Raw genomic sequence first — 21,522 nt, 5'->3', positions numbered from 1 at the left:
TTAGTAGCTTCTTTTAGAGAAAACAACCAACCAACTGATCGTTTAAAGTACAAAAAATATTGAATCGAAGACGTTCGTTCAATCTTCTATGACGGACGAATAATGATCGTAAGGCATGAATCATTCTAATAATATTTTGTCAGGCAGTAGATCGTTCGTTGTTTAATAGTTATGTGTGTGAGTATGAAAGTATATAGTACGTATGTGTTACGTATAACCTAGTTTTTATTTTAAATTTCTACTGTCTTTGATAATGTAAAATAGGGTTGAGAAATTAAATTGAAAAAATTCTACCAATGAAATTTAGAAATAGTACTTTATTTTAATTATGTATATAAAAATAGCAGATTGGTTGAAAATAATGTCATATTTAGAGAATTTTCAATAATTTCCCCGTTTAAAGAGAATACATATGGCAAATTCTTTTCTAATCTGACATTTTACAGTTTTCTATTTATTTTGTTCAAAAATAATTATGCAGGATTTTCGAAAAACTATAGACTACTATAGACTAGACTATAGACTAGACTATATACTAGACTATAGACTAGACTATAGACTAGACTATAGACTAGACTATAGACTAGACTATAGACTAGACTATAGACTAGACTATAGACTAGACTATAGACTAGACTATAGACTAGACTATAGACTAGACTATAGACTAGACTATAGACTAGACTATAGACTAGACTATAGACTAGACTATAGACTAGACTATAGACTAGACTAGACTAGACTATAGACTAGACTATAGACTAGACTATAGACTAGACTATAGACTAGACTATAGACTAGACTATAGACTAGACTATAGACTAGACTATAGACTAGACTATAGACTAGACTATAGACTAGACTATAGACTAGACTATAGACTAGACTAGACTAGACTAAAGACTAGACTATAGACTAGACTGTAGACTAGACTATAGACTAGACTATAGACTAGACTATAGACTAGACTATAGACTAGACTATAGACTAGACTATAGACTAGACTATAGACTAGACTGTAGACTAGACTATAGACTAGACTAGACTATAGACTAGACTATAGACTAGACTATAGACTAGACTATAGACTAGACTATAGACTAGACTATAGACTAGACTATAGACTAGACTATAGACTAGACTATAGACTAGACTATAGACTAGACTATAGACTAGACTATAGACTAGACTATAGACTACTAGACTAGACTAGACTAGACTATAGACTAGACTATAGACTAGACTATAGACTAGACTATAGACTAGACTATAGACTAGACTATAGACTAGACTATAGACTAGACTATAGACTAGACTATAGACTAGACTATAGACTAGACTATAGACTAGACTATAGACTAGACTATAGACTAGACTATAGACTAGACTATAGACTAGACTATAGACTAGACTATAGACTAGACTATAGACTAGACTATAGACTAGACTATAGACTAGACTATAGACTAGACTATAGACTAGACTATAGACTAGACTATAGACTAACTATAGACTAGACTATAGACTAGACTATAGACTAGACTATAGACTAGACTATAGACTAGACTATAGACTAGACTATAGACTAGACTATAGACTAGACTATAGACTAGACTATAGACTAGACTATAGACTAGACTATAGACTAGACTATAGACTAGACTATAGACTAGACTATAGACTAGACTATAGACTAGACTATAGACTATAGACTAGACTATAGACTAGACTATAGACTAGACTATAGGACAGACTATAGACTAGACTATAGACTAGACTATAGACTAGACTATAGACTAGACTATAGACTAGACTAGACTAGACTATACTATAGACTAGACTATAGACTAGACTATAGACTAGACTATAGACTAGACTATAGACTAGACTATAGACTAGACTATAGACTAGACTATAGACTAGACTATAGACTAGACTAATAGATAGACTATAGACTAACTATAGACTAGACTATAGACTAGACTATAGACTAGACTATAGACTAGACTATAGACTAGACTATAGACTAGACTAGACTAACTAGACTATAGACTAGACTAAGACTAGACTATAGACTAGACTATAGACTAGACTATAGACTAGACTATAGACTAGACTATAGACTAGACTATAGACTAGACTATAGACTAGACTATAGACTTAGACTACTAGACTAGACTATAGACTAGACTATAGACTAGACTATAGACTAGACTATAGACTAGACTATAGACTAGACTATAGACTAGACTATAGACTAACTATAGACTAGACTATAGACTAGACTATAGACTAGACTATAGACTAGACTATAGACTAGACTATAGACTAGACTATAGACTAGACTATAAACTAGACTATAGACTAGACTATAGACTAGACTAGACTAGACTATACTATAGACTAGACTATAGACTAGACTATAGACTAGACTATAGACTAGACTATAGACTAGACTATAGACTAGACTATAGACTAGACTATAGACTAGACTATAGACTAGACTATAGATTAGACTACAGACTAGACTATAGACTAGACTATAGACTAGACTATAGACTAGACTATAGACTAGACTATAGACTAGACTATAGATTAGACTACAGACTAGACTATAGACTAGACTATAGACTAGACTATAGACTAGACTATAGACTAGACTATAGACTAGACTATAGACTAGACTATAGACTAGACTATAGACTAGACTATAGACTAGACTATAGACTAGACTATAGACTAGACTATAGACTAGACTATAGACTAGACTATAGACTAGACTATAGACTAGACTATAGACTAGACTATAGACTAGACTATAGACTAGACTATAGACTAGACTATAGACTAGACTATAGACTAGACTATAGACTAGACTATAGACTAGACTATAGACTAGACTATAGACTAGACTATAGACTAGACTATAGACTAGACTATAGACTAGACTATAGACTAGACTATAGACTAGACTATAGACTAGACTATAGACTAGACTATAGACTAGACTATAGACTAGACTATAGACTAGACTATAGACCAGACTATAGACTAGACTATAGACTAGACTATAGACTAGACTATAGACTAGACTATAGACTAGACTATAGACTAGACAATAGACTAGACTATAGACTAGACCATAGACTAGACTATAGACTAGACTAGACTATAGACTATAGACTATAGACTAGACTATAGACTAGACTATAGACTAGACTATAGACTATAGACTAGACTAGACTAGACTAGACTAGACTAGACTAGACTGGACTATAGACTATGGACTATAGACTATAGACTATAGACTATAGACTATAGACTATAGACTATAGACTAGACTAGACTAGACTAGACTAGACTAGACTAGACTAGACTAGACTAGACTAGACTATAGACTAGACTATAGACTAGACTATAGACTAGACTATAGACTAGACTATAGACTAGACTATAGACTAGACTATAGACTAGACTATAGACTAGACTATAGACTAGACTATAGACTAGACTATAGACTAGACTATAGACTAGACTATAGACTAGACTATAGACTAGACTATAGACTAGACTATAGACTAGACTATAGACTAGACTATAGACTAGACTATAGACTAGACTATAGACTAGACTATAGACTAGACTATAGACTAGACTATAGACTAGACTATAGACTAGACTATAGACTAGACTATAGACTAGACTATAGACTAGACTATAGACTAGACTATAGACTAGACTAGACTATAGACTAGACTAGACTATAGACTAGACTAGACTAGACTAGAATAGACTATAGACTAGACTAGACTATAGACTAGACTAGACTATAGACTAGACTAGACTATAGACTAGACTATAGACTAGACTATAGACTAGACTAGACTATAGACTAGACTAGACTGATATAGACTAGACTAGACTATAGACTAGACTATAGACTAGACTATAGACTATACTATAGACTAGACTATAGACTAGACTATAGACTAGACTATAGACTATACTATAGACTAGACTATAGACTAGACTATAGACTAGACTATAGACTAGACTATAGACTAGACTATAGACTAGACTATAGACTAGACTATAGACTAGACTATAGACTAGACTATAGACTAGACTATAGACTAGTCTATAGACTAGACTAGACTATAGACTAGACTATAGACTAGACTAGACTATAGACTAGACTATAGACTAGACTATAGACTAGTCTATAGACTAGACTATAGACTAGACTAGACTATAGACTAGACTATAGACTATAGACTAGACTATAGACTAGACTATAGACTAGACTATAGACTAGACTATAGACTAGACTATAGACTAGACTATAGACTAGACTATAGACTAGACTATAGACTAGACTATAGACTAGACTATAGACTAGACTATAGACTAGACTATAGACTAGACTATAGACTAGACTATAGACTAGACTATGGACTAGACTATAGACTAGACTATAGACTAGTCTATAGACTAGACTATAGACTAGACTAGACTATAGACTAGACTATAGACTAGACTATAGACTAGACTATAGACTAGACTATAGACTAGACTATAGACTAGACTATAGACTAGACTATAGACTAGACTATAGACTAGACTATAGACTAGACTATAGACTAGACTATAGACTAGACTATAGACTAGACTATAGACTAGACTATAGACTAGACTATAGACTAGACTATAGACTAGACTATAGACTAGACTATAGACTAGACTATAGACTAGACTATAGACTAGACTATAGACTAGACTATAGACTAGACTATAGACTAGACTATTAGACTAGACTATAGACTAGACTATAGACTAGACTAGAGACTAGACTATAGACTAGAACTATAGACTAGACTATAGACTAGACTATAGACCTAGACTATAGACTAGACTATAGACTAGACTATAGACTAGACTATAGACTAGACTATAGACTAGACTATAGACTAGACTATAGACTAGACTATAGACTAAGCTATAGAACTAAGACTATAGACTAGACCTATAGACTAGACTAATAGACTAGACTATAGACTAGACTATAGACTAGACTATAGACTAGACTATAGACTAGACTATAGACTAGGACTATAGACTAGACTATAGACTGAGACTATAGACTAGACTATAGACTAGACTATAAGACTAGACTAACTAGACTATAACTAGACTATAGACTAGACTATAACTAGACTATAGACTAGACTATAGACTAGACATAGACAGACTTGACAGACTATAGACTAGACTTAGATAGACTATAGACTAACTAGACTAGACTAGTAAGACTAGACTATAGACTAGACTATAGACTAGACTATAGACTAGACTATAGACTAGACTATAGACTAGACTATAGACTATAGACTAGACTATAGACTAGACTATAGTACTAGACTATAGACTAGCTATAGACTAGACTATAGACTAGGACTATAGACTAGACTATAGACTAGACTATAGACTAGACTATAGACTAGACTATAGACTAGACTATAGACTAGACTAGACTAGACTTAGACTGACTAGACTAGACTTAGACTAGACTACTAGACTAGACTATAGACTAGACTATAGGACTAGACTATAGACTAGACTATAGACTAGACTATAGACTAGACTATAGACTAGACGTATAGACTAGACTATAGACTAGACTATAGACTAGACTATAGACTAGACTATAGACTAGACTATAGACTAGACCTATAGACTAGACTATAGACTAGACTATAGACTAGACTATAGACTAGACTATAGACTAGACTATAGACTAGACTGTAGACTAGACTATAGACTAGACTATAGACTAGACTAGTAGATAGACTATAGACAGACTAGAAGACTATAGACTAGACTATAGACTAGACTATAGACTAGACTATAGACTAGACTATATGACTAGACTAGAGTCTAGACATAGACTAGACTATAGACTAGACTAGACTAGACTAGACTATAGACTGACTAGACTAGACTAGACTATAGACTATAGACTATAGACTATAGACTAGACTATAGACTAGCCTAGAATAGACTTTAAACTAGACTATAGACATTGTAATCCGTCAGCACATCTGAACCGCACAAACCATATTCTGATCTTTAAACTTAAGAACTAAAGCAAACTTCCAGCGTTTGCCTCTTTTTTGACAGAAAATTACACTTTTTCGAAGCAAGCCATCTGTCAAGAATCTCAAATTTTTAAGTTATACATACCCCCAATACATAAATTGGATAAATTATTTATTTTTAAAGAATTTTCGCAAATATTAATATGTATAGAGAATTTTTAACAAATTTCGAAAGATCTTCTATTAATAGTTAAATTTACAAAAAAATTTTTCGCCATTTATAAAAAAATTGTATATTAAGTAAAAATATTTAAAAAAATATAAAATTTACTAAGTACTTTTTAAAGTACAATTTTTTTTTTAGCGCAAAGTTGTAGTCTCATATCATACCTGAAACATATAGTTGTACCAAACGATGCGATGTGATTTTAATTAAAATATAAATAAACATTTTTAAGTGTTTCTTTTGGATTCAATGGAAAATACGTGATTTTTAATGTATTTTTTGAATTTAACTCACTAATCAAAAATAATTGTAACAGTTTAGACTTGTAAGCCGGACCTAGGTCTATAAAAAACCTTAAACTATAATGAAATTTCATAAAAAAATAATAAAAAACTATTTAATTTCACGGAACAAAAACAGTTAAATGTAACAGATTTCTGTTGTTTTTGTTATTCTATGGAATTGTTGTTGTTTGTGTATTTCAGCCGTATTTCCCTTTGAAGTTAATTTTATGATGGCAAAAACGGAAATGCCATTGATATTTTATTTGTGTTTTTTTTTGCGACGTTATCGTTAAAAGAAATTTAAATATATTAACACGTCGCATTTTTATTTTTAAGTCAAGGTGAAGGTTTTTCTAGTTATTTCAATGTATTTTTTCCATATTTCTAGAAATTAAATTAAAATAAAGGAGCAAATAAAGTGCAGTTGGTTTAAATAAAATCATTTTATAAATGATGGTTTTTGTGGTTGGTAGATCTGAAATAGATTTAGAACTTTGTAGATTTGTATATTTAACTATACGTAAAATAAACTCTTTAAGATCTAACAAGATTACATGGCAAGAAGGCCTTAATGCATTTTATTAAAGATTTAGTATATTTCCAAATTGAAGTTAATTGCTAAAAGAAAGCAAAATTAAATATTAAATGAAAAAATTGCCAATTAACCACCACTTTATGAAATAGAAATTATGGTAAAAACCCTACATAAACCCCATAATAAACTCTAAATAAAAATAGCACAGAAAATAACAATAACACTCATGATTACCCTTAAAGTTAAGATAAAAATATGAATATTTAAAATAAATTATAACAAAAAGTAGCAGTTGTATATAGAGTGCGGGTATCGTACTCTAAATAAAACGAAACACTTCCAAACACTTAAAAATTGCACTGCCACTCCTTGAAAAATTTAACAAAAAATATATTTACAAAATAAAAAAAAAAAAAAAAAAAACATAAAAAATTTGAAATTCTAAATAAAATCAATATTGCACACAATGGCCATGGAATTATAAAAAAATGCTAAAATTAAAAAAATAAATGTTAAAAAACAGCATCAGATAACCCTCAAAATAAATAAATACTCATTATTATAGCATTAATAACAACAACAGCAGCAACAACTAAACAACAACAAAATTTTAAATAAAACAAAACTACAATATGACAACATGCAACATTTAAAAAAACTGCAGGCACATAAGACGCAGTCAATCCATGTATGTTTCAAACAGGGTATTGCATTTAAAAAGTGTTTAAACAATTTTGAAAATACATTAACCTATAGAGCGGTCCTGCTATTTGTCTCTGTTATACATTATATACTTCACTATAGAATAGTTCATAGTCTAGTCTATAGTTTTATCTATAGTCAAGTCTATAGACAAGTCTACAGTATAGTATAGACAAGTCTATAGTTTAGTCTACGATCTATCCTAGAATGGAAAGGAGTTATTTTAGTATAAACCCCCATTCTGCATTTCGATTACGTTTCCGCTACTATCGAAAAAGGGTATTCCAACAAAATACGGAATAATAAGAAAAAGACGAATCGAAATGCAAATAAAGCCTCTTTGAAAAAAAAACATATACAAAAAATAGTGGTTCCGTCTTTTTCGTATATTTGTTAGGTGTTTAGTAGTTTCATTGGTTTAATAACGAATTATTTTTTGCAACACCCTTTGAAAAATTCCTTACTAAATATAAACCAGAACTTCAAATGAGCCATAACAAAATTATTAAATAGAGGCTATATTCCAAAGGGGTTCCAATGGAAAGAATGGAACGATATGTGATCACATGTTTTGCAATAAAATTTATGAATTTCCGTACGATTTAATATGATCAGTAACATTTTCCATGTAATTAGACGCCTATCATCACCGGACAATAAACTACGAAAGCTTATGTTATAGAATTAATGAAGACATCTGGGGTCTTCAAAATATATATTGCAACAGACAGACGGACATGTCTTAATCGAGGTCGCTATCTGCTTATTAGGATGCACTATAATTTTTTAAGTTTTTTGATTGTCTCGAATAATGATTTGTATAACAACATTATTTGAAAAAAGAGGTATCAAAAAGGAGCGTGGCGTGCGACCCTAATCTAATATAATGTATAGTTTCTTCTGATGTCAGACATATCGGTCTATCAAATTTCATATAAATTGGTGCAAGATCTTTTTTTTATATCTCGAATGAAAATTTAGTATAACAACTACATTGCAAAAAGTGGGCGTAAATAGAGATGTGGCCTTCGAACAAGATTTTATATAGCCTTCTCTTTAGAATAGAACTATTAGTGTTTCGAATTTCATCAAAATCGGTGCAGTAGCTTTACCGCTTAAAAAAAGCTTAACAATGTACATATATATAATAATTTTATAAAAAGTGGGCGTAAAAAGGGATCGTGGCATCGGATCAAGATTTTATATATAGTTCTCTTCGAGCTTTACGGGCATTATAATATTACTACATGTATATGTATGGGTGATATATAAAATACTGTACCGATGATTTTATGTCGACTATTAAAGTTTAATATGAATGGAGGACCAATATTTACACACACCAACACAAATGCATAATACTCTCCTCTGTTTAAGTCAAAAATGGGTCAAAAAGTGGGCGTGGGTTCCGATCAAGATGTTACACAGACTATGGTTCCCTTTGAGATCACACCTATCGGTCTAATTCATCTAAATCGGTTCAGAAGTTTTTTTAATGTCTCGGATAATGATTATTAAAAAGGAGCGTAGAATGCGACCCTGATCTAATATAATGTATAGTTTCTTCTGATGTCAGACATATCGGTCTATCAAATTTCATATAAATTGGTGCAAGATCTTTTAATATATCTCGAATGAAAATTTAGTATAACGACGTGGCCTTCGAACAAGATTTTATATAGCCTTATCTTTAGAATAGAACTATTAGTGTTTCGAATTTCATCAAAATCGGTTCAGTAGCTTTACCGTGAAAGCTTAACAATGTACATATATATAATAATTTTATAAAAAGTGGACGTAAAAAGGGACCATGGCATCGGATCAAGATTTTATATATAGTTCTTTTCGAGCTTTACGGGCATTATAATACTACTACATGTATATGTATGGTTGATATATAAAATACTGGACCGATGATTTTATGTCGACTATTAAAGTTTAATGTGAATGGAGAACTAATATTTACACACACCAACACAAATGCATAATACTCTCCTCTGTTTAAGTTAGAGAAACATTAATAAATTTGTCTTAGTCTATAAATCTGTGGGTTGGGGTTTCGATTCTCATCAGAAACTCCGGTTTCCGTAAATTAAAATCTAATTTGGGGTGAAAAAGGGGAGTGGGTTCTGATCCAGATCTAATTCATGTAAATCGGTTCAGAAGTTTTTTGAATGTCTCGAATAATGATTTGTATAACAACATTATTTGAAAAAAGAGGTATCAAAAAGGAGCGTGGCGTGCGACCCTAATCTAATATAATGTATAGTTTCTTCTGATGTCAGACATATCGGTCTATCAAATTTCATATAAATTGGTGCAAGATTTTTTTTTTATATCTCGAATGAAAATTTAGTATAACAACTACATTGCAAAAAGTGGGCGTAAATAGAGATGTGGCCTTCGAACAAGATTTTATATAGCCTTCTCTTTAGAATAGAACTATTAGTGTTTCGAATTTCACCAAAATCGGTGCAGTAGCTTTACCGTGAAAGCTTAACAATGTACATATATATAATAATTTTATAAAAAGTGGGCGTAAAAAGGGATCGTGGCATCGGATCAAGATTTTATATATAGTTCTTTTCGAGCTTTACGGGCATTATAATACTACTACATGTATATGTATGGTTGATATATAAAATACTGCACCGATGATTTTATGTCGACTATTAAAGTTTAATGTGAATGGAGGACCAATATTTACACACACCAACACAAATGCATAATACTCTCCTCTGTTTAAGTCAAAAATGGGTCAAAAAGGGGGCGTGGGTTCCGATCAAGATGTTACACAGACTATGGTTCCCTTTGAGATCACACCTATCGGTCTAATTCATCTAAATCGGTTCAGAAGTTTTTTTAATGTCTCGGATAATGATTATTTAAAAGGAGCGTGGAATGCGACCCTGATCTAATATAATGTATAGTTTCTTCTGATGTCAGACATATCGGTCTATCAAATTTCATATAAATTGGTGCAAGATCTTTTTCTATATCTCGAATGAAAATTTAGTATAACGACGTGGCCTTCGAACAAGATTTTATATAGCCTTATCTTTAGAATAGAACTATTAGGGCGGGTTTTTCAGATAAAGATAATCTACATTCTTTGTTTAAACCTAGTTTAATATATGTTTTGTGTTTTTCAGTAAACAGTAACGTTACTTATTATCTTAGTTTAACTGAGTGTTATTGGCCAATTAAACTTAAGTTATAAGTAAGAAGACACAATTAACAAAAACAATAAAACAATGATTTCGGAAGAACAAAAACTTAATATTTTAAGTAAATTGCAATTTTCCAATTTGTTTTGTTTTATTTATTATTGTTTTAAATGTTTATTTAACATTTTTCCAAAATTTTTCATTTTACAAAAGTATTATTTGCAAAAAACAGCTGTTCATTGTTTATGTTTTTGAGTGAAAAGTTGGCAATACTAACAAAGTTAACTAAACTTAAATCCATAACTGAAAAACACAATCATCGGTTAAAGTTCGTCTAAATTTGTTCCGAGTTTAATATAACACCAAGTTAAGCCTAGTTTAACTGAGTAGTAAGAAACCCGCCCTTAGTGTTTCGAATTTCATCAAAATCGGTTCAGTAGCTTTACCGTGAAAGCTTAACAATGTACATATATATAATAATTTTATAAAAAGTGGACGTAAAAAGGGACCATGGCATCGGATCAAGATTTTATATATAGTTCTTTTCGAGCTTTACGGGCATTATAATACTACTACATGTATATGTATGGTTGATATATAAAATACTGGACCGATGATTTTATGTCGACTGTTAAAGTTTAATGTGAATGGAGGACCAATATTTACACACACCAACACAAATGAATAATACTCTCCTCTGTTTAAGTTAGAGAAACATTAATAAATTTGTCTTAGTCTAAAAATCTGTGGGTTGGGGTTTCGATTCCCATCAGAAACTCCGGTTTCCGTAAATTAAAATCTAATTTGTATTGTAATAGAAATAATAATTAAGGTAATTTATCAAACGTTTGACTTTTTGCGTTTTTTTATTCCTTCTGAACAAAATCTTTACTTAAGATTTTAAAAATTATTAAATGAAATCATTCTTTTAAATCCTCCTTAAGCTGTTACTAAGGTGTTTGTATTTAGGGAAATATATGTATGTACATTCATACATCTGAAAAAAACTAATTTACATTTTTCATGATTTTTTTTTTCGTTCAGTAAGCGGTTTTAATTTGGTAAGAAAAATTAGCAAAAATTAATGCAGCATATCATGATAACGAAAAAAATAAAATAAAATAAAAACTCAAACCAACAACATCACAATACAAATTTAAATTTATGAGGGAGGGTTTCATATTGTTGCAATTCATATTCATACATTTTACTTTTACTAGCTTGAACATTTGCCACAAATTATTCTAATGTTTTATTTTATTATACCTTTAAATTTTATTCATTTTTGCACCTGCATTTCAAATTGTCACATTATTATGAATTATTTGGAAAAATAAAAACGAAACATTAACTGGCGGCTTTTTAAATAATATTCTTTTGTTAGCTTTAGTTAAGTTATTAAAAAATTGTTTAGTGGAAAGACATTAATAATTATACGACATATTTAATTTAAAAATATAATTTAAAATTATAAAAAACAAACAAATATTTCGAAAAAAAACAATGATGCTGGTTTAAGAAGACACTGAAAAAGTCATTAAAAACAAAATTATTACAGCAATTCAAAATAAATTTCGAAGATTTAAAAATAGAATTTGTAACATGAATTATTTTTGAAAATCTTTGTCACATAATTTTTGTCAGTGTTTTGTTATTTTGTTATTATTTTCTATTTGTTGCCACTAGACATCATGGCGTATGAGTAATTATTTATTTTTATATGAATTACTTTACTCTAAATACACATTTCAAGCATAAGATCTTTTAGAGATTAGTTAGATGAAATATTTGTATGTTTTTTAAAACATTTGCAAATAGTTGTATGTGTACACATTTAAATACTACTAGATTTCTGTATATCTTTTGTTTATGCGATGAAAAATGTAGATAATCTATTTTTTTAAGGTGTATGTACGTATATTATATAGAATTCTTATTTTTTATGAATTCTTTCGTAATTTAACAGCAAAAAGTCAACAAACAATAAAAAATACTAACATAAAGTATTAAAATGTATAGATATTTATTTAAGTGAAAATATATTTTGACAACCTCAAATATGGATCAAAAAGACCGCGTTCTTAATACATAAGGGTATTTTTTTTTTCGTTTTTGTTTTCGCAATTTTAAAATATAAAACGAAAATATGGTACAAGAAAACAATTTCTTGATTTGAAACGAATCGAGGAATTTGTTTCATATTTAAAATTTTGATTGATCAGTTGTAGATTCGATGTGAAGTTTAAACGGCTTGAAATATATTTAAAACAAGCTATACCCATTTTTTTACATTACTTTTACAAAATTTGAAGACTTCAGCTAGTTTCCTCGATATATGTAAAATATTTTCATATTTACTCTGGCTTTATAAGTTTTCCAGATATTTGAATTTCAGTATTTATTTCATACATATGTATGTGTGGTTCCCCCCGGAGCATGTTACACTGATGAACTTCCCCCATATTGTTGTGATTGCAATCCGGGGGAAAAGAGTTGCTACCAGTAACTCTAGTCTGCCGGTACTAAAAAGTGGTGGCGTCAAATGTATTCTCGGCCTTTCGTTGCAATGATATGACCTGTGGTCGTGCCAGAGAATAAATAAAATCTGGTACAACTGGAACTCAAAACTATGCCCACTTGGCATAGTTTTTGACTTTGTCCTGTTCCGGTATAGACACTGATACACGGTGAAATCTATATTTTGGGATAATAACTTTGATGTGTTTCGGACTTTGTCTTGTCCCCAAACTTGCTGGAAGAAAATGTTGGTTAAAAGACTAGTAATGTTTACATCTCGAGAAGAAGTGCTTTTATCTCCCAAATCTATGCCTCGTAACAATTTCTTCAACTGCTTTTCCACAAAATCAATAAAGCGTTCTTGTAGAAATTTTCTGGAACCCACGGAAACTCGAGCTATTTCATTGCCTGCTGGAAGAGATGCAAATTCTTCCTCAGAGCTGTTCTATTGTCAAGGCATACCACAATTACAACATTGTGTTCTCTGTGAGTAAGAACTTGTCTTCGGCCGATGGATTCGTATTTCGGTCTACTAATTACATCTCTAGATGCTATTGCCGAATCAACAGAGTCCATCCTATCTGCGGCGTTGTAAACGGAAGTGATTATTTGGATCTCAGAAGTTACGCAATGGGGCAACAATGGTCAGAGATTTGATAGCTCGAGTACTTGAGCAAAGTGCTTGTACATGGACCGGTATAACCATGTACCTTCTGTGCAAATATTCATATAAATGTCAAAGTTGTATCAGTTTCTCTGATATAGAATTTTTAGAGTATAATTCATATGGGTGGTACCACGCCCACTTTTGTTTTGGGACCGTTTTTAACCTAAATTTTCATATGGATAAAAAAATTACTCATAACAAACTCTAGCGATTATAGTTTCCTATAAATAGTATGTATGAACATATGTATTTTAGAATATACTTCGTATGTGAGATGCCACGCCCATTTCCAGCTAAAACATCGTTTACCTTTTAAGATGCCTAGTAATATTGGAGCAAAGTGGAACTATATACATATATATTTTTTTGGTGAATAGCTTCCTATTTTTTTAACGAGGTCCAAACTTTCGGTAACTATCTTTACTCAACGCTCTATTAATAACTTAGTATTCTATCGTGTTTTTCGATGTTTTTTTTTTCAAAAACTACTGATACCAAGAAAGATTCGAACCACTAACTTTACGTTTATTAGACATTCGCTACAAAGTTCACATTTACATAAAAAAGCAAATCAATCAGAGAACTCATTTTCCTGTCGATACCAGCTTCAGAAAATAAATAAATAAATAAATATTGAAGAATGATAAAACATTTCGAAGCGATTTGATGAACTTTGGTGAATAATAGTTTCTCAATAAAAGACTCGAATCTCGAATTTTAATTGGTAGCGATAGGGAGCTCTCTTACAAGCTTTCTTGCTTTCAAACAAATCCAATTGGAGAGCTCAATTTACACTCTATACCGATATCTGTGTTAGTGTTTTTGTTTCATCTAAAGAAGTTGTAACAAAAAGGGAAATCTACTTTCAATCCCTTAAAAATATGAAATAATATTTTTGATAAACATTTAGAAATAATAGTTTTCGCTTATTGCTGTTATCAGTTTTTAACTCAGTTTCAATAAAAGTTTTTGCTGGGAACCTCTACTATACCTAGTCCGTCCCAAGAGTACAATAGATTATGTCCATACATAATTTCCGTTTTGTCAATTAACCACATTCATAGTTCGATATGAGATAAAACGACGGCCCAACAAACAAATATAAACAAACAACAGACATGAAAAGACATGGCAAGACAAGACCAAAATCAAACAAAACAGTTTGACAATTGTGTGTATGTTTAACATTTAAAGAAAAAAAACTAAAAACCCAAAAATAAAGGTGTTAAGATATCATCGTTAAATAAACAAGAGTCCAAAAGTTTAATCAGTAGCCAAACCCAGAAAAGTTAAGAAAACAAACAAACAGCAACAACACTAGAAGCAGCAAAAAACCAACCTACAACATAACAAAAAATAAAAACAGCAACAAAATATTAAAAGAAAAAAAAACACACAAATTTACATAAATGACTACAATATCAAACCGCAAAAAGATAAAAATATACTCTACACACAAAGTCAGAAAATATAGAATGAAGACTTTCGACTTGACGTGCGTTCAAACACACATAATCTTGAAAACATTCGAACGTATGTACATACGTACGTACGGTCCAAATGTGGTGATCTGATCGCCTCTATGGATGAAAAACCACAAAAACGACAACGTATATAAAGTTCGTTCATACGAATTTTATTTTGTAAAGCAGAAACGTTTTTAAACTGGGTTTTTTGCTTTTATTGTTGCTGCTGTTATTTTCCTTTTTAAAACCATTAAAACCAAAACAAACCATTTTTTAGCTATTTTAGCTTAAGTCGAAAAAATATATGTATAAATGACTCATGTTTGTGGGTACGCATGTGCCAAAGACAGGCATTCCCCAACAAGAACAACAATTATAGCACAAGCAGTTTTTTTGCTATATTATTAGCAGCTTCTTGTAGTCAAAGCCAGAGCTGATAATGAATTTACTTTTTAAAAAAATGTTTATATTTTAGGTACAAATCTTGTGCAGGAAATAACCTAAGCATACAAAACGATATGTTTCTGTAATTCCAAAGAAATGTATGATATTTTCTAAACTCTTTGAATGTTTGTCTAGTTTTCGTTAGAAAACTATGAAAATATTCGTCAAGTTTTGTATAGGAAACCAGAACAAGTTTCCTATAGAAAACTAATCATTCATATTTTCTATAAAAAACTTTTCGAGTATTCGAAGAGTTTTCTACAAATTCGAATAATCGACATGTTTTCTATAGAAAACTATTCCAGTATTCGTTATTTCAAAGTTCAAAAATTCGTTCGTTTATGCAAACATTTTCTAAATGAATATGATTCGAATATCCAACAAACTTTATATAGAAAATATTCGAATATTCGACCATTTACCTATGGGCAACTATTCGAATGTATGACAAGTTTTCTAGAAAAATATGATTTCATTCCTTGACGAAATGCTTAGACCCAATATTTATTTGGCAACAACTCATAGCACCGACCAAGTGTTCACGCGCCAACTTTAGCAGCTGTTCATAAAACTTTGTAACAGCACCAACAACAACAAAAACTCACACAAGACACAGAAAAAAAGTTGCAGCATGCAACATGTTGTAGTGGCACAAACAAAAAAAGCTCAACACATAAATACAAACTTATGTACATATATTTGACTGAATGTGAATTTGTGAATGAATGAAACAAATTATGCCACAACAATTGAGTATCTGAAAGATACAATGTTTAACAAAAAAAAAAAAACTGACTGCTGTTAAATCATTGCACGAGTCCATAGGCAAGCACTCATTCGTATCTGTGTCAAAGTACTTTTTTTGCTGTAAAATTTGTGTTTTGAACACATAAAATCCCTTTAAAAAATTGTAAATGAAAACAGGTTTGAGAACATTGCAAAACATGGTTTTTGCAAAATAAGAAAACACACGTGTTGCAAACAAATGTTTTTTTTTTTTGTCTGTAAAACATATGGACTCCTACAAATATGAAAACAAATTTTAAACTACTTTTTTCATAATATTACTTACAAATTTTACCGACTGTAATCACCATTGAAAGAAGAAAAAAAAAAAAAACATTTTGGTTGCTGTTTTTATGCAACTGGCAAATTGGGTCAATTTCAATTTGTATTAATGAATTATTGGTTTTATAAACATGTTTATTTCTTGTTGATTTGATTGCACAGAAATTCAAAACTTAATAAATGTAAAAGAAATTAAATTACATCAGCCAGTTATAGGTGTTAGCAGAAATTTATAATTACTTCTATATGTATTTTCATATAAGAAATATATTCTCAAATTTATAATAGATAGCACTAAAACAACGAAAATCGGTGAGCATAAAAAGATTTAAATAAAAAACATAGAAGTCCATTAACATACATATTTTGAAAACTATATGAGATGTTGCCAAAACCAACCAAAATTTGTGATCTCTTTAATTTCCCATCATAAACAGTCAGTATAACACTGTTTACATTTGTTAGTTATATAGAGTAGTTATAGTAGTACGGAGGTCGTAGTTTCGATTCCCACCAGAGGATCTATCGGGCTTGCACAACAACACTGATAGTGGCCTAGCTGTATTTCTTCGACTCTAATGTAACATAAACCATCCTTTCAAACTAACTTATTACTCCCAAACCTGACAAGCAGTGACAAAGAAAAAATAATAATTATAGAGATATTTGAAATAGAGATAGAACTGGAACTAGAACTGAACTAGAACTAAACTAGAACTGAACTAGAACTGAACTAGAACTGAACTAGAACTGAACTAGAACTGAACTAGAACTGAACTAGAACTGAACTAGAACTGAACTAGAACTGAACTAGAACTGAACTAGAACTGAACTAGAACTGAACTAGAACTGAACTAGAACTGAACTAGAACTGAACTAGAACTGAACTAGAACTGAACTAGAACTGAACTAGAACTGAACTAGAACTGAACTAGAACTGAACTAGAACTGAACTAGAACTGAACTAGAACTGAACTAGAACTGAACTAGAACTGAACTAGAACTGAACTAGAACTGAACTAGAACTAGAACTGAACTAGAACTGAACTAGAACTGACTAGAACTGAACTAGAACTGAACTAGAACTGAACTAGAACTGAACTAGAACTAGAACTAGAACTAGAACTAGAACTGAACTAGAACTGAACTAGAACTGAACTAGAACTGAACTAGAACTGAACTAGAACTGAACTAGAACTGAACTAGAACTGAACTAGAACTGAACTAGAACTGAACTAGAACTGAACTAGAACTGAACTAGAACTGAACTAGAACTGAACTAGAACTGAACTAGAACTGAACTAGAACTGAACTAGAACTGAACTAGAACTGAACTAGAACTGAACTAGAACTGAACTAGAACTGAACTAGAACTGAACTAGAACTGAACTAGAACTGAACTAGAACTGAACTAGAACTGAACTAGAACTGAACTAGAACTGAACTAGAACTGAACTAGAACTGAACTAGAACTGAACTAGAACTGAACTAGAACTGAACTAGAACTAGAACTGAACTAGAACTGAACTAGAACTGAACTAGAACTGAACTAGAACTGAACTAGAACTGAACTAGAACTGAACTAGAACTGAACTAGAACTGAACTAGAACTGAACTAGAACTGAACTAGAACTGAACTAGAACTGAACTAGAACTGAACTAGAACTGAACTAGAACTGAACTAGAACTGAACTAGAACTGAACTAGAACTGAACTAGAACTGAACTAGAACTGAACTAGAACTGAACTAGAACTGAACTAGAACTGAACTAGAACTGAACTAGAACTGAACTAGAACTGACTAGAACTGAACTAGAACTGAACTAGAACTGAACTAGAACTGAACTAGAACTGAACTAGAACTGAACTAGAACTGAACTAGAACTGAACTAGAACTGAACTAGAACTGAACTAGAACTGAACTAGAACTGAACTAGAACTGAACTAGAACTGAACTAGAACTGAACTAGAACTGAACTAGAACTGAACTAGAACTGAACTAGAACTGAACTAGAACTGAACTAGAACTGAACTAGAACTGAACTAGAACTGAACTAGAACTGAACTAGAACTGAACTAGAACTGAACTAGAACTGAACTAGAACTGAACTAAGACTGAACTAGAACTGCACTAGAACTGAACTAGAAAAGAACTATAACTAGAATTAAAGTAGAACTAAACTAGAACTGAACTAGACCTGACCTACACCTGAACTAGAAAAGAACTAGAACTGATCCATAGAGACACATATACAATTCAGACGTTTCTTCATTTTGTATGCTCTGGTCTTTTCATGTGTTTTAACGTATTTGTTAACGTAGTTGATTTAAACCAAAATTAATATTAATAACCCCCTTTTAAATATTATAACACTTTTATTATTATTTATTTTTTTTAATTTTTTTTTATTTATTTTTTTTTACGTTTAATTACTAAATTACCACTTCAATGAATTTTGTTTTATTTCTTTGTTTTTTGTAATTTATTTTATATTTTTCTTGTTTGTTGCAGTCTTAAAAAATTTTCTAAACATTAATTTAGTTGTTTGTTTTGTTTTTCTTTTAGTTAAATTTAAATAATATGTTTTTGTTTACGCTTTTTTCTTTAAATATTTAATTTTTTGTTTGTGTTCTGTTACAGATACAAGGGTACCAAAAATGTATGTATTTCTTGTTTCTTTTATTTATTTTTGTGTTTTGTATTTAGAGGTTCATTATTTACAGGATACAATTTGAAATGTTAGTCCTGTTTCTATAGCGAGGATGTTGCACTGACTTTTTCTATATATGAATATTTTTTGGTAATTATTTTTATTTTGTTTGTTTGTAGTTGCTTATTTGTACAAATTCTATTTGTTGTGGTAATCGAGGAAAAATGTAACTGACAATGAGATTTTTTTATTTTTGTTTTGTAAAATGGAAAAATTTAATGTTTTATTTTTTTATATCTTCGATAACAATTAAAAAAATGACAACTATAGTAAAGAGTAGGAGGAGCGGTTAAGGAAGGAATTGGAGCAGAATTTAATATGAAAAATTTGTAATTCGTTTTAAAAATATCTCTTTCGGTTTTTTTTTAATTTTTTATTTAATATTGTTTATTTAAACACATTGATTATTAGTGGATTTTCTTTGACGATTTTAAATCTTCTTTTAAGAAAAATACATTTTATTTATTTTAAAATTTAAAAAATACTTTTTGTGTTTTGTTTGTTTTAACAATAAATTATTTAAAAAAAATCTATAATTTTGGGGTGCATAAAACTGAACTGAATTGAAACAATTCGTAAATTGTTTAAGAAAGTAGAAATTTTTAAAGCAACTTAAAGCTTATAAAATGTGCTCAAGTTTTGATGATTTTTTCTTTGTCGGTTTGTTTGGTTTTTTTTTTGTAATTTCGTTTGCAAAAAAAGCCTTAAAAAATTATTTTGTATTTATTTTCATACATTGGATTTAAACATTTAATTGTTGTTGAAGGAGATTGTGAGGTTTATTTCATTTTAATTTGTCTATAAAAATATTTTAATTTATTTTCGTAAAAATACTTTATTTTACATGGAAAAGTTTTGAATTTTTTATTAGTTTTTATCGGTTTTATTTAATGATTTAAAATGTTGTTTACTATATAGAATTTTTTTTTTTTTTTTTTTTTTGTTATAAAACTGTACAATTTTCAGAAATAAATTTAAGAAGGAAAATTAAAATGTTAAATGAGTTAGTAATGGAATTGAAATAAAATATTTTATGGCCAATTTTCTAACTGTTCAAATGATTGCAAGAATTATTAAAATTTTTAAAATAAAAAAAATAATATAAAACACTAAAACTCAATAAGAAAATGAGTAAATAAAACGTGTAAGAAGTTTAACGTTTTAAATACAAATCAGTTTTAAACTAGTTAATCCTGATTTAAAGTGGGCAATTTAAGTTGCGCAAGTTTTGGACTTTGTGGGAGAAAAAGAGCAGAGAAGAGTGGTATTTTTGACTTTGTTTTGCCTTAAGGATAAGAACGAAATGCATTAAGCATAAACATTAAAATAAGAAAAAACATACAGTCAAACCCAATTATTAGGAAACTCACTTATTAGGAACTATTTTTCAAGTCCCGACATTTTGGTAACTATTTTCATACAAAAAATATTTTATATAAAAAACTTTGTTAGTTAGCTTGAAAGAAGAATGCGTGTTACATCAAATGCGAAGAAATACACCATCGGACCTGTTGTGCACTCCCTTTCCAGTGCCTCAAGGGGTAATCGGACCCACGACCTGCCGGTCTAACAAACTAGAACACTAACAACTAACCTACACTGCCACACAACCTAAGGGGACACAGTGGTCCATTCTACCA

The 21,522-nt window shown here is 30.4% G+C and overlaps 1 protein-coding gene and 1 long non-coding RNA gene across 2 annotated transcripts in view; one reads left to right on the top strand and one right to left on the bottom strand.

Annotated features, from left to right (window-relative positions):
- The window catches only part of LOC119608319 (N-terminal kinase-like protein), a 58,390-nt gene that overhangs the window by 27,412 nt on the left and 9,456 nt on the right, over positions 1-21,522 (bottom strand). The gene's annotated exons all lie outside the window — the stretch shown is intronic.
- LOC119608323 lies at positions 14-20,033 on the top strand. The gene is made up of 3 exons (XR_005231812.1): positions 14-177; positions 19,813-19,831; positions 19,896-20,033. It is a non-coding gene; the product is annotated as an uncharacterized LOC119608323 (long non-coding RNA).

The sequence above is a fragment of the Lucilia sericata genome, unplaced genomic scaffold, assembly GCF_015586225.1.
Source record: "Lucilia sericata isolate MDLA Ls3-8-SP2 unplaced genomic scaffold, ASM1558622v1 Contig000822F_arrow, whole genome shotgun sequence".
Lineage (NCBI taxonomy): Eukaryota > Metazoa > Arthropoda > Insecta > Diptera > Calliphoridae > Lucilia > Lucilia sericata.
Note: the sequence above shows the minus strand (reverse complement) of the source record. Positions and strands in the feature narration are given on the sequence as shown.